Below are 14,847 nucleotides of genomic sequence, written 5' to 3'. Positions count from 1 at the left end.
AAAAAGGGGGGGGGGGCCCAAAAAAAACCAAAAAATGGGTAAAAAAAAAAAAAAAAAAATTCGACCATTTGGCATTCGACCAAATGGTGTCGACCAATTGTCCTGTCGACCAAATGTTTTCGACCATTTGACTGGTAACCCTACTGGCCCACATCCTCATGCTTAGCTCGCAAAGACGTTTATCTTTAAACACAAAGCCAAACCTGTTGGCATTGCCAGTGCTTGTTGAGTATGATGGCGGTGGTCGCAGCATGGTTAAAGGGAAGGGCACGCGCCAGAACGCTGTGTGTGATGGTAAGCAAGCACAGGCACGGGCGGGCAGGATAGTTAGACTCTTGTGTGTACTGGTAATCTGCAAAGCGCCCACTGCAATCAGGCTCACTTCAGTGTGAATGTTGCTGTAAAGACTGCACTACAAGTTCTGAAACAGCAAAGCTGAGAATTATGTTCATTGGATGGCTGCCAGATTCCTGGAAGTCACCCTGTGACCAAGCCTTTCATTATGCATATTCCTTTGGGGGGTCTCCTTCAAGCACAGCCAACTGGCTGCCCAAGCTGGGCAGCAAAGCAGAGCAAGGGTTCTGCCAGGGGCGCACACAGGTGGCCTGCGTTAGATCCTTTCTTTACAAGTCCGGAGGTCACTCAAAGTAGCTGGTGCAGCTGCACATCCCTTGCAAATGTGAAGGCCTTGGGATAGGCTTCCACCTTATTAAGCAAAGCCCTCCCCGGGGCTCACGCTGGCTAATAAGGGCTCCGTGTATTAGCCTGTGTGTCTGGCAGAGTACCGTAGTTTGGCGTTTGCAAAGTGCGCACAACTGTGTACACATCGCCTGCGTAAGAGCACTGGCCCGCTCACAACGACCTTTGTTCAGCATATGCCTCAATAGCAAAAATGCACAACGCATTTCATTGTCTTAGAGACAGATGCACTGGAGCAGATGAGGAGGTGCCCGGAGCATCTCAGATGTGCTCCTGCTACCTTGTATCTGATTTACAAAACTCAAAACTGGAGCAAATTTAGAGACACCCGGAGCCACCCCGGGATGCCCTGACCAAATCTTTGTGCATCATATTTGCATGTGAGCATCTCCGAGATGCTACAGGCATATTCAGATTGGCTCCAGTTTTAAACTATGTTAATCCAGTGTAAGAAAGCAGGAGCAGATATGAGATGTTAATGGTCGTATCCAGATTGCTCCTGTTTTAAGCTTTCTGAATCAGGTGTAAGAAAGCAGAAGTTACATGCTAATGGCCATATCCTTATTTGCTCCAATTTTAAGCTTTGTGAATCTGGTGTAAGAAAGGCGCAGCAGATATTACATGCTAATGGGCATATCCTTATTTGCTCCAATTTTACGCTTTGTCAATCTGGTGTAAGAAAGCCGCAGCAGATATTACATGCTAATGACCATATCCTTATTTGCTCCAATTTTACGCTTTGTGAATCTGGTGTAAGAAAGCCGCAGCAGATATTAAATGCTAATGGGCATATCCTTATTTGCTACAATTTTACGCTTTGTGAATCTGGTGTAAGAAAGCCGCAGCAGATATTACATGCTAATGGGCATATCCTTATTTGCTCCAATTTGACGCTTTGCGAATCGGGTGTAAGAAAGCAGATATTACATGATAATGGCCATTTCCTTATTTGCTCCAATTTTACGCTTTGTGAATCTGGTGTAAGAAAGCCGCAGCAGATATTACATGGTAATGGGCATATCCTTATTTGCTCCACTTTTAGGTTTTGTGAATCCGGTGTAATTTGATCCAGTGTGTCAAAATCGGCTCCAGTGTCTGAAAGTGTAACTATTTAAACCATGGCCCCAGTGAAGCAATATGTGATAAGAACAGCATTAGGACCTTCCCAGCCTTGCATACATTAAACTAAGGATTACTTGAACCTATTGCAGGGGCGCTAGTAATTACCATCAGATGCAATGATTGGAGTAAAGCACGATTTTAGGCAATGCAGGAGTTTTAGGCAAGAGAGAACTGCCCTACCAATGCCTGGATAGTACAAGGGAAATATTAGCCAAGATAAACAATGGGAAAGCCAACAGTTTTGGCGTTTACTGCTGTTCTTTGCATTTTGCATTTATAGGCACCAGGATGCAAGGAGGAGGGTGCAAAGATTCAATGGAGGATGCGATAAACGGTGCAGGTGGGCATGAGAAGGGCATGAAGTAAGAGAGGAAGCATTTGATAGTGGGCGCCACTGATGTGTTAAGGGACTTCAATTCAGCACTCCAACTAAGTCAATGCCAAGTCTGGGATGCCCAAGGGAAGCCCTTATTTATATATTTTTATGACAAGTTCATGGATCTGGATGATAACCCTTGTATAACGCCCCTCTCTTTGAATCCCCCTGACCTCTCTGAGCCAAGAAGTAGGTTTGTTTTGCAAATTATGTGGATATGGAAGGGGAGCACACAGTTTTCAGGAATACAATCAAAATGCGATTCAATGTTCAATTCCATCCAGCAAGCCTAGAACAACCGGTATGCTTTTAAACACAGGCAAAAATACTTTTCATGGGATTTGCAATGGAGTAAAAATATGCTAAAACTGAGTTTAATTCCCTATAGGAGATTCAGGGTAGGTGATAGCTACTTAAGATTGGTTCAGATCAACACTATTAGTGATTCATGAGGGATGATTAGGTTGAAAACGGATTTCAGCAAAGCAAAAGACAGCTATTTTTGACAGGTGAAGTTTGAGCTAGTTTTCAATTTGCAGCACTTTTTCCGAATGCGTCAAGCGCGATTACGGACAAACTATAAGGAGTAGAATGTTGGTTCTGGAAAGCTCAGGATCTTAGCTTTAAAATGAAAGTTAAATCTCGTTCCTAGCATACGCGGTTCCAAAGATACGGACAATTTTGTGGAGGTAGATTTTCAGAAATAAAGTAATGATTCAGAATGGCAAATGACACTTTCACAGGTTTAAAGTCACAGAATGGACACGATTTCTATGGTGCAGTTCTGGACAGGTTAAAATGGTTTGAATCAGATCATTTTAGACTAAGAGATTGGTTCTGGCCAGTTTTCAGGATACTCACTCCTAGTCTTGGAAGGAATGGGCCTCCGTCACGGATCTGGTCAACAGGTTTAGCTGTGGTTCTCTCGTCACGGACGGTCTCTGGTACCAGTTCTGCTCACAGCGATCTGGGTCAGCTCTGCTCGGCTGGTCTGGATCTCTGGTTCTGGCAAAAGTTCTTGGCACTGCACAGCGGTCTGGTCTGGATGCAGCACAACTTTCTGGTTTCTGGCATAGGGTTCTAGCCAGAATCAAACAGCACAGCCCGGCTGTTGAAGAGTCAGGTTGCAAAAGATTTTGTGGCCTGCTGAAAAGGATTCAGCTTGTAGTTCAGGCCCCTCTGCTTTAAAGTTCTGGAGTCTGGAGTCTAAGTTCTGGATGGTCCTTCTTGATATTGTCTGGTCCGGCAGAGTGCTTCGCAAGAAATCATTTTGAAATGGAAAATGAATGTCTCTACCTGGATTTCAGTGGTCCTTTTTATGTCTTTTGAAAATGGGTGTGTGCGAGGGCATAACTAAGCCTGCCCCTCACAACTTATCATTGGCCAAGTTCTCCTCTCTCCCTTGATTGGGGGAAGGAAATGGAGTGTCATCGTGATGAGGTAAGTTTATGGGTCAGAGGATCCTCCCCTTGTCAATTTGCACACAAATCTATTTTTGATCCAAATACATATTTCCCAGATACACCATTTGTTGAAAATACATGTACACATGATGGATGAATTAAGACAGGTCTCTGATCAAGCCCCATGTTCCTGCGAGCTTGGGTTCAGAAATGACAACGTTTTGCGCTTTTTAGTAGCTTTTGCAACATTGGTTTTTCCTCAAAATTAACACAGAGGTACACCCCATCCCTGAGCACATTACAATAAGTTTTCAATTCTCCAGTGTAAGCACAGTGTCTGCAATATTAATAAATAACGGGGTCCGGCCTCAGAACATTGTACAGAGTCCTGACACCTCTTAAAATGAGCACAGAAAAATCACAAGAATAAATGATATTATTATATAATTTTGACAATTTCGTACTAAGAATTATCCATCATTTTCAAATTATGCTCTGGCCCAGATGGGTGTGGTTTAGGTTCCAAAGCACATGGGTGGATTTCTGTCTGTCCCCGCCTCCAGCTCAGGTGGCTCCCAGAAGCGCTGCTCCTCCCAGTTTCTTCCAAGAGGAAGCCATTTATGACCCCCCTAATTTAACATTTGCCTCAGCCAAGGAAAGCTCATTGTTCTGTTTCCTGCAGCCCCAGGTACCCCACCCCTAATTCAATCAGAGAGGTGTAATCTCCTTTTGGTGGGAAAAGCAGAAGGCAGCCAGGCCTATAAATGCAGTTGCTGGGCAAGTTTCAACTCCTGTCGGGGATAGTTGCCGGGCAGAATTCAATCTCTTCAAGCCAGGCTTCAGCCCAATGTCATTTTTGTTCCAGTTTTTTTCATGCAAATCAAACTTACAATTTTGACACATGCAGCTAGAACGCTGATTCTAAGTTAAAAACTATGACATTTAAACAGTTGCAACCTATGTGACACTCCAAAGTAAATCGCTCATTTATTTTAAACATTTCGATTTTAGTGGCTTTAAGTCCAATTTCACTTAAGCTGCTGACATCCACCGCTCAGCCAGTTGTGTTATGAACATTATTTTAGGCTCTTCATCTTTCCAGATTTTGTATGCACACAAGACTACATTCTGCCAAATGTCTGTTGGTGTTCAGTGAGATTTTTGAATATCTTGCAATGTTTAAAATAGGCATCTTGAGCTTGCATTTCAGAGAAACAAAGGTGATTTCAAAGCGCTTTTTGAGCTAACAGGCACTGCTGTTTTTCCTCTGGCACCACGTTTCATTCATGGCGCTTCTGGCCCATCACGCTCGCACTGGTGGGTGGCAGGTCAGGCGACCATTTTGGTGTGCGCAAAACTGCGCGGTTTTCCTGGATTCTGGAACACCAAATGTTGTAGACTAATAATTCAAACGTGGGTCAAGACACTTGACAGATGATGAGCAAGAGGAAATATGAGCGAGAAACTATGAGAGTGAGAGGGTAACAAAGAAAGCAAGAGAGGAAGGATGAGAGGGGTCAGGGGGAGGGATAGAGTGGGTGAGTTGGAAGAAGAGCGGCTAAGATATGTGGTGCTAGAGAGAAGGGGTAGGGTGCATGGGTGGAGGGTAAAGAGAGATGGGGTAGGATAGAGTAGAGGGAGTGGGGGTATGGTTGGTTGTGTAGAGAGAGGGGGTAGGGTGGGTTGGTGTAGGGAGAGAGGGGGTTGGGTGCGTGAATGCGGTAGACTGAGATGGGGTAGAGAGCATAGGGAAAGTATGGGTGGATGGGTTAGTGTGGGTAAGTGGGGGTATAGAGGGAGGGGTAAAAAGAGTGGAAGTAGGGGTGGGTGGGGCAGAGAGGGTTGGGATAGGTTGGCTGGGGATGGAGAGTGTGGGGGTACTGTAGAGAGAGTAGGGGTAGGGTTGGGATAGAGAGAGTTGGAGTAGGGTCAGAGGGTAGGTGGGTGGGGCTAGAGAGAGTGGGGGCAGTGTGGGTGGGTAACAGTGGAGTGGGGGTATGCAGCAAAAATGGGGGTATGGTGGGTGGGAAGGGGTAGAGTGTGTCGAGGAGGGGGGTATGAGTGGGGTATAGAGAGTGGAGAGGGGTGGGTGAGTGTGGATAGAGAGAGTGGTTGTGGGGTTGGTTAGTGGGGTGGGATGAATGGGTGGTGTCAAGTGTGGACTGGCCTTTAGGGAACTCTGGAGATTTCCAGGTGAGCCTTTCTGCCAGTTCCCTTCTCTCCCCTCTCCCACTATCTCCCCACCATCTAATTTCCTCCTCGCTCCCCACTCCTCCTCTCTCTCCGCTCCCCAGCAGCCCATTCTTTCTTCTCTCTCCCCGCTCCCCAGTTTCAACCTCTCTCCTCCTTCCCAGCAGCCTCCCCACTTAAACGTTTCCCTCTCCAAACCTTCTACCCCTGTTCTGCATCCAAGGGTAGTCCCCAGGCACAACCCCATGCAAGTGGGTGTGCCTAGCTAGTACACCTGCCATCAATGTCCCCCCCTTGTGCCCGCAGCCCAGTGCAGACAATAATTCATGTCCAGTGTGCTTGACGTACTCTGCTGGCAATAAGTCTACTTCTCTACCTGTAATAGATCTGTTCTGCTAAAACTGTGTTGCCTTCATTGGTGTTCCCATTATTCAGTGTAGACTGTTTGTTATTGCCAGAGTGGGGAGCCAGTGCACCTGCATACACAACACACACGCAGCAGGTCTGTTAATTCCTGCAATGTTGAACAAGGAAGTTCCTAAGGGTCTTCAGACACATTTGGAAAGAGGTCTGGTGGTGATGGCTGCTGTGCAGTCTGATGTACCAGTCGGATGTACCAGTGATTACAAATGTCTGGCTGCTACATAGGCATCTAAAAAATGGGGACCCCGGCTACCAAGCCTTGGCTATCCAAGAAATCTGATACATAATCAAAGAAAGTTCCATGGGCTGGAATTTTTTCTTTTAGACTAACAGCCTTCACACTTTTGTTCCAAATTAATTCGAATTTGGGGCCGAAAATATCTCTAGGGGTGTATTCCTTCATTAAAAATATGCATTTTATTGTTACACAAAATTATTTTTAATAAGCATTTCAGAATCAGCCACCTTATTGTACATGAGATAATTGCAATTTAATTCATAAACAACATATTTGATCATTTCAATAAAGTGAATGACACATTGATGACCATCACCTTTTGGACAGTGTTTTTAGAATGCACATACTTTTGTGACATGTGGGGACAGACATCACCACCCACTAATCTAATCTAGATGTCAACACACTGTGTTTTGGCCACATATAATAAATTCCTCAAACTCTCTTGTTGAGGATGGCCTTCATCAGGACAAACACATTTAGAAAAGAAGCAACCAAGGAATTCACCCATGGGGTTAAATGGAGTTGTGTATATGGCAACTTCACGTGAATCTGCAACTGACGGACGGACACTTATTAGGGGTTTCTTATTTGCTCACCCTCAGTATTATTATATAAATGTTACAATCACATCAATGAATATTTTATCGCATACCTTGATGGACATCTGGTTTTGATCCAAAATGAATTGGCCTTTTCTTCAGATTTGATCTTTAGATTGGTGTAGCCTATCATGGAAGAAAATATATGTCAACATGTATCTCCTTGCTTGTTACATAGGAATATAGAACTATGTGAACACTTATTTAAAGGATTAAATATTCTAGATATGGGCTTCTCAGACGCAGTACATGTAGCTATGGACTTTTCAGCAAAGTGTGCCGTGCTGACAACAGTACATTATGGCGGTGTAGTATTCTCACTGGTGGAGGAAACGTTAAGTGGATTGTTGAGGCACTGTGCTCTTAATGCAATGTGGTCTCATTAGATAAGTATATGCTAAAAATGACTTGTTTTAAGGTGCACTGACAAAATAAACAGGCTACACCTCTGCTTTTTTAAAAGACCTCACTCACCTCGTTAATGGCTTTAAGTCCCTGATGCCTGTAGAGAAAAGCCCCATCCGCTTACCGGTCGTTGTATTTAAACGTGAAGCCCACTGGAGCGGTGCGTAGCAGCAAAGATTTCAAATGACTAGACCTAAGCCACTCGTCTCCCAAATCCTAATTAATTTGGATCAAACGTGTGAATGCTCTTGGCCTAAAAAGAAAATTCCAGCCCCAGGCACTTTCTTTAATTATGCTACATAGGCATCCATGCATATGTTCTCTAAAAGGTTATCGCATGTGTTGCTTGTCTGGCGGTCTGTTTTGGTTGTTCAGTCCTCAAATGTTTTCTGCTGAAAGTTCTGGTTCCTCGCTTTCTCTTCCCTCCTTTCCTCCAAGTTCTGCACTGCTTTGGCAATCTTTCTAAGATGAAGACTTTTTATGAGGAAGGCATCCATTGAAAGCACATGTTACTGATCCTCAGTAATGCTCATTCTGAAGATAAGTTCATCCTCCAATAAATACCTCATCGTCAACCCATCTACCCCTCATAAACATGGCTTGCAATCTTCAACATCTACATGTCGGTAGAATAAGCAGAACTGAGGTCATGGGAGCAGGATATGCCATATCAACCATGCCACTGTATTTTGAGCCTGGGGAGCTAAGAATGCTAAGTTGCGCAAATCATGTGTCACATTGTGCCCGATGGTGCTTGAAAATGTTTCGCAAGTGAGTCTGTGCCTGGGAGGTTCGGTATTATTATTGTGATCCTCTGTAACCAGAATTCCCCTTTCTGATCAATCAACAATCAAATACTAGGATCTTACCCAACCCCACTCTAATCCATACAATTGACTGTGTAGCAATCTGTACCCTGTCTGCACCATTCCTGTTAAAAGCCTCCCTAGATCACCATCTGAGTTACCAAAACCCACCCAGTCACTGTCCCCACATGTATGAACCAGCATTCCATTTATCTTGTCTATCAAAATTTAGCTACCCATCCTTCACCTAGTCCAACCTTTTCAACAGGAAGGAATTTGGCCGCCCTTATGCCAACCAGAGTCTTCTTCCCTTGTCCATACTCTGCAATGACTAGGACTCCTTCACCATGGTCCATACCCCTCAGTGACAAACATGCATCCCACCCTTGTCCATCAATATTTCATTTCCATGATTACACCCAGCGCTTATTGATTTAACCCCAAAACTAGGATTATAAAACCTGGCCATGTTTATATATCCTTCAATGACCAGGTGCTGCAAAGGGAAATATTTTCAAGTTCTACCTCTGTAAGGAATTGGCATCTGGCAAGTGTGTAGAAGCACTTGCATGTTTAGTATTATTCATTAATGAAATGATGCAGGTATCTGGTATCTCGATCTTAGAAAGGGTAACCTGCTAACCACATACCCCTTTCATGAGCTTCATGGCAAAAGCATAGTGTACACCTGTACCCTGCTGAATGCATAACCTGATCTGCAGCACCTTCTCTCCAGAGGCACAGAGCTGGTTCAGGGGTCACAGGTGCCCTCTTGACAGCTGTAGTGGAAACTAAGTCTCTGCAGTGCAGGGGCTGCATTTAAGACATACACCCTTGTTCCCAAAACCATATAAGTATGAGAGTTACTATCTTGGTGGCAGTTATAAACTTTACATATAAACCATACCTGAGGTTAAGGTATGGTGACTAGTATCTCTAATAATTATCCAAACCACATACATGTGACATTAGACTCAGCTGTGGAAGGGTTATGTGTTTTCTGGTCAGGCAGCCTGTCCCTGCCGGACAGGACAGGAGACTTGATGACTACGGCTCTCATTTTGATCCTTTGTGAAGTCCGGTAACACCTCTCCCCAGTGAGCCAGCCTCCCAGTAGGAGCTGGCCTGGGAATTAGTAATCAAAGGGCAAACCCATCCCAAAAGGACTACTCTCACACTAGGGTGCTCCATATCAAAAGGGGCCATTGGTGCTATTGACAAGGGATGGGGGTTGCATTTGTGTAGACAGGGCAAGCTCAGACCAGCTTGAAAAAGATCCACCGTCTTGTTTTCTCTCTTTATCTCTCTTACTTCCTGTCCCCTCCCCTCCCTTTAACACAAAGCACTTGGGTGTGATGTCAAAAGGCAAGGTCCAAGGATAGGGTTTGGACCCCTAAACAGGATTGCTTTTGTCCAATCACCTGTAGAATTTTGCCGTTAAAAGAAAGGGTCTCCCACTCCTTCATTGATTCACCTTTGAACAAAAACCTAAGGAAATATTTGTTGAACCTCTGTTGGGAGAGTTGACTTTCCAAAGTCTTCCGCCGGAGGTGTAGACTTAGTGTGCCAGGCATAGGCAACCTCTGCTTCCTAAGAATCCCAAAGGCACATTGAGGGTTAGCTGCTGCTGGAGCAAGACCTGCCTCTCTCCCAGCCACATTGGGACCCAGGACCTCAATGCGCCCAAGCGCCCCTGCAGGTGTGGCCAGTCTCCCCTGTCTTTGAGAGACCGATAACAAAGACATATCTTGACCATGCACCCCTTGATTGGGACTTATAGAATCCTGAGGGCCAAATAGAGCCAGGATCCCTGCTTTTCACCCCCTTGAAACTATTGAACTGCCTTCGAACCAGGTTTGTCACATTGGAATCACAGGACCTGGTGGTGCTGCCATTGACACTCAACGAAACCCTTTGAACCAGCGTGCTTCCAACTTTAAACCAGCTTGATGCTGCATCATGCCTGACAGAGCCCGTCATCTGTTTTGCTCAAATCAACTGCTCATCACCGGACCGTGACTCAAATTGTTGGAATGCCACTCGCCGACCTGAAACCAGCAGTTACTGAACCACTCGAAACAGCTCGACATCAAACTGCTGCATTCTGGAACAACACTCTGAAACAACAGGATCACAGCTTCGAACCATCACCAGACATTGATTAAAACTGCTGGACCATCACTCACTCATTGACTCTACCCAGAGGTTACCACAAGTCTTGAACTGGCTCGAATGCCTGCCTTCGAACTTCTCTCAGCTACTGCATTCGAACCGACTCCATGCCAGCTTGCTGCTTGGGCCAACAAGATTTACCACACCTGAAGTGAGCTTGACCCGCTTGCACAACAGCTCGATACCGGATTCGATGCTGTCGAATCGCCAAATACCTTAAAATTGTACTGTTAGCCCATAACTGCCCTCCTGGTCAATTCTGGACCCTAGAAACTGATTAGGTCACTTTTGCACCTTTCTCATCAAAGACATATCTTTTTTTTTAAAGAATATTGGGATTGTTGAAATGCCTTTTACCCCTGTATTCTTATCCAGAGTGATGCATATTTATTTCTCTGCATCATCTCTGTTCTTTCCACAGAGGTGGGTATTGTACAGTGCTTTTCTATTTTAGTTATTCTCGCAAATATTGTGTTTGATTAATATATATATATATATATATATATATATATATATATATATATATATATATATATATATATATATATATATATATATATATATATATTTTTTTTTTTTTTTCAAGAACCGTGATTGCATATTGCCTTTTGCTTTGCACAATTATACTTTTCGTTTTGGGTCACTACTGAATAACATTCACAGCCCACTTGAGAGTGTAGCCTTCCCTCGGCCCTTGTTACCACAAAAGACAAAGGGGGTATATCTCTTAACTGTGTCTGCTTTGCTTTATCATTGGGATCCCTGTTGGTTTGTAGAAGATTGGAGGCTGCTCAAGTGGTTTAGTCACTGCTCACCCCTATACTCACGCAGAGCGGAAGCCATTTTGTCACGACATCTGCCCACTCAAACTAACAAAGACAGGTTGGAATGACTTTCTTATGCGGTGTAGACGCAGAGACATCTCAGAGCTCCTACCCTCGCATTTTTCACCAAATGTTCATTTTAAAAGATTTCACCTACTTAGGATAACTCTTTCCATCAAAGCCCATGAACGCTGTGCAAAACAGCATTTCAACATGCACTTTAGCTAAACTTTATACCCCATAAAGATGACTATCTGGGTTTAGAAGAGCATTCCTTCTGAAAGCACGCATCAAGCACTTAACGCTAGGCAGTAAAAAAGGGGAATGAAAAACACGAAACACATTTTTTCTGTAAACTGAATAATTCGCTGTGATCATGGACACCCTGGCAGTCCTTCATTTAACTTAAAAATCAGACCCGATTCATTGGTCCTGAGAAGCAGAAACGTAGAGCTCAGAGTGGTGTTGCAGTCTGAGGCAGCGCTGCTACAAAAATACTTTTTCAACCTAAAAAGACATCCGTCGAAGAGGTTCAGTAAAAGAATTCGAGTGTGCGGCGAAATGAAAATGAAACCTACATTACCTGTAATAATCAGTGCAGGAATAGGACTGGAACTCCCCAGGATTGCACAACAGGAAATGTTTTGCTGCTAGAGGGCTATTCCGGGAAGAACCAACCCCGGCCTGCCTGGTGCTGCAAAAATTGCCCCTGTATTCCTCGCCCATGTCACTGTCAACAACGAGGAGGAGGAGGAGAAAGAGGAGGAGGAGTCGGTGGGAGGGTTGGGCCGGGGAGACCTGTGTACTGCTGTTGGGCAAAAATAGGGACACAAATAAAGTAATGTGGTATCGCCTTCTGAAAATCTGTCCACCCTCTTTATCAGATGCGGGGAGGTGACAGGCGAAGACTGAGAGGGCTGTCCTGAGGGAGTGCTGCTATGACTCCACCGTTAGGCCCGCCCAGGCAGGGACGTCATTTGGGGTTCACCAGGGGTCACGCATGCGACCCCTGAGGTCTTTCTTGCTACCTATTTGGTCTCCCTTGTTACCCCTAAAAAAAGAGAAAATCTAAAATAAATTGGCTAGTGCCATGTGACTCTTTGTTCTGGAATGGTTGACTTTCTTGTTCAGGCCTCTTAAAAAAACTGGGGGTTCCACAAGTGTAACACTTTGGGAATAACAAATAATTTGTCTATCTGGAATTCTATACAATAATTGCTACACTCATTAAAGGTTTATTTCAGGCACACATCAGGGGGCGAGTCACTGATTTAGTCTGTTCTTAAACACCTCAAATTCACAATACAGACAACAACGTCCAAAAAGCATTTAGCGTAGGATAAGCATCCATTTCGGACTATGTATTTTGCTTTTTGCAAGTTTTCGCAAGTTCCAGTTATAGCATGTTTTTTTCTGCTGTTGTCTCTGTTACGATCATCAAAAGACATTCCATCTCGATGTCCTTCGTCACTTCTCAAAATCCTTGCGCCTAAAAGCTTGTGTACAGTGAAAAAATGTTTGACCATAGCACATAAAGTGGCCCTTGATTTCATACTGCCACAATTAATGCTATGTTGTAATGCGGCTATATTTCCTATCTCCATGGCATTCTGTTCAGGATGTTTGTTTGCATGTATGAGGGTACGGGATGCCGTGTGAGTGCGCTTCTTTCCCTGCGCTACTCTAAATTCTTGAATACACAAAGCCTGAAAAGTAGATCCATGTAGGCTTGACACATGGCCAACGTTGCACCAGACCTGCAGAACTGGCCTGCTGTTAAATCTCAGTTACCAGTTTAATGGAATCCATACAGAGTGTAATTGTCTTTCTGACTTTGAGAACATTCAGACACTTAATTGCTCATTTTACTATAGCCGGTATAAGAGAGCTTGGTGGGTTGAGCGCTCACTGCTGCAATGTGTTTGTGATCTGCATTTTTGAATCCCGGAAAGGACAACTCAACCTTTTATCCTTCTGAGGTTGATAAATGTGTTGGGTGATATTGTATGTATATTTGTTCTATATAAAGCGCTTAAGCTTAAGTGCTATATAATAAAACATCATTATCATTTGGCCTTGGACATCTACTTGCATTCACAGTAATTTGGTAATTTGGGCCTACACACACTGATATTAATGATACAAATGGTGATCCATTCTTGTATGCAATCTATATCGCATTACAGTGATATCGTAACCATATTTTTGTAGTGCACTTAGGAACAACGCTAAGTGATGACACTTCCTGTTTTGCCAAGGGGTGAAAAGTTGTGTTCCAACGTTTCCCATGATGTCACTTCGTGTTGGGGTCAAATGACATCACTTCCTGTGATGTCATCAAAGGTCAAGGGTTGTGTGATGTCAGTGAGCAAGGAAGGCAGTTTGTTGCTAGAGTCCACGGAAGCACTGCATGCCGACGCCATCTAGGACTACGCAGAATTCATTCTCACAGAGTAGAGATGGCAAAAGAAAAATTAAAGGTGGCATCTAAGAAAGTCGATGGGCTAAAGCGATAGTCGTGCTTTAGAAGATAGGGGCATATGCCAGTCTTACTATTGTATGTACACTCTCTTGAATCGTTTGCCCCGTCGCTGCTCTCATTGCAGAATTGATAGCATAGCTAGTAGAGCGCTCGTTTTTACATCTGTGCAGAGTCTGCTACTGACGCAGGTTCGAATCCCAGCAGGGCCAAATTCAGCCTTTCATCCTTCCAAGGTGGATAAATGAGCACCACACACTGTGTAATCAAAAGAAGCGCTCAGATGCCTGAGGGTTCGTAGCGCTATATAAATGCTAAATTATTATTATCATTATTCTGTTAGTGGATCCGAATCTGGAGTTGGAGCACCCTACATCAGAGCTCCATTCACACGCTGTGTAGTGGCAGTTGTACTGCCTCTCAAATTGCCATGGCAACTTGCATGTTTTCCCAAAATACACAAAATCGAGTGATGTTTGAGTATGTTGAGCATTGCATTTCTGAGGCACTTTCTGATGCAGCCAGTGCTTTAAGTGGGATGCAAAATCTAGGGGTGGGGATCTGACAGGGGGCATGGTCTAAAGGAGATGTGGCTAAACGGGTAGCATGCAGCTTTCATAAGCTCCCCCCCCCCGCCTCTCCGTTTGCTCCTTAATTGTGGAGCCAACCCCAGCCAGTCATCCCTTTGCAGCGATCATCACCATCTCACCCAGGGTGGGACGATGGTGATCACTGCATCTCTTTAGTTAAAGAGATGCCTGGCGGGGGTCTGTGCCACAATTTAGTATGAAAATAAGAGACAGGAACAAGACAAGGCAATTTTTGTAAGGTGTCAAGCTCGCACAGTATAGAAATCTGATGGCGAGCGAGAGATTTCAGGCAGTAGACCGAACATGTCCTGGCTTCTACCAGCCTGATCGGCCTGGGCTAGTAGGGGAGCTCCAGAAGTACCCCATATCAGAAGCTCTTTTCTGAGACTGTCGGGACTCTGCCCAGATAAGATACACCACTAAAAATGAACTTGCTGCTGCCTGGCGACTCCAGTCCATTCGGCTAATTAGAAGCAAGATGATTTACCAGAGGTAAAATGAATCTGCCAGGTTTATTT

At 44.3% G+C, this 14,847-nt stretch overlaps 1 protein-coding gene across 5 annotated transcripts in view; it reads right to left on the bottom strand.

The window, feature by feature from the left end:
• Positions 1–14,847, bottom strand: part of KANK3 (KN motif and ankyrin repeat domains 3) — a 394,677-nt gene that overhangs the window by 201,613 nt on the left and 178,217 nt on the right. For 4 of the 5 annotated variants that reach the window (XR_011303986.1, XM_069649701.1, XM_069649700.1 and 1 more), the window contains exon 3: positions 7,107–7,179. The exons of the other annotated variant lie outside the window; for it this stretch is intronic. The gene's annotated coding sequence lies outside the window, so the exon portion shown is untranslated. The remainder of the gene's footprint in view (positions 1–7,106; positions 7,180–14,847) is intronic. 5 annotated transcript variants of the gene reach the window in all.

Source organism: Ambystoma mexicanum, chromosome 1p (genome assembly GCF_040938575.1).
Source record: "Ambystoma mexicanum isolate Mex_15411 chromosome 1p, UKY_AmexF1_1, whole genome shotgun sequence".
Classification (NCBI taxonomy): domain Eukaryota; kingdom Metazoa; phylum Chordata; class Amphibia; order Caudata; family Ambystomatidae; genus Ambystoma; species Ambystoma mexicanum.
This window is presented reverse-complemented; position numbering and strand designations above follow the sequence as displayed.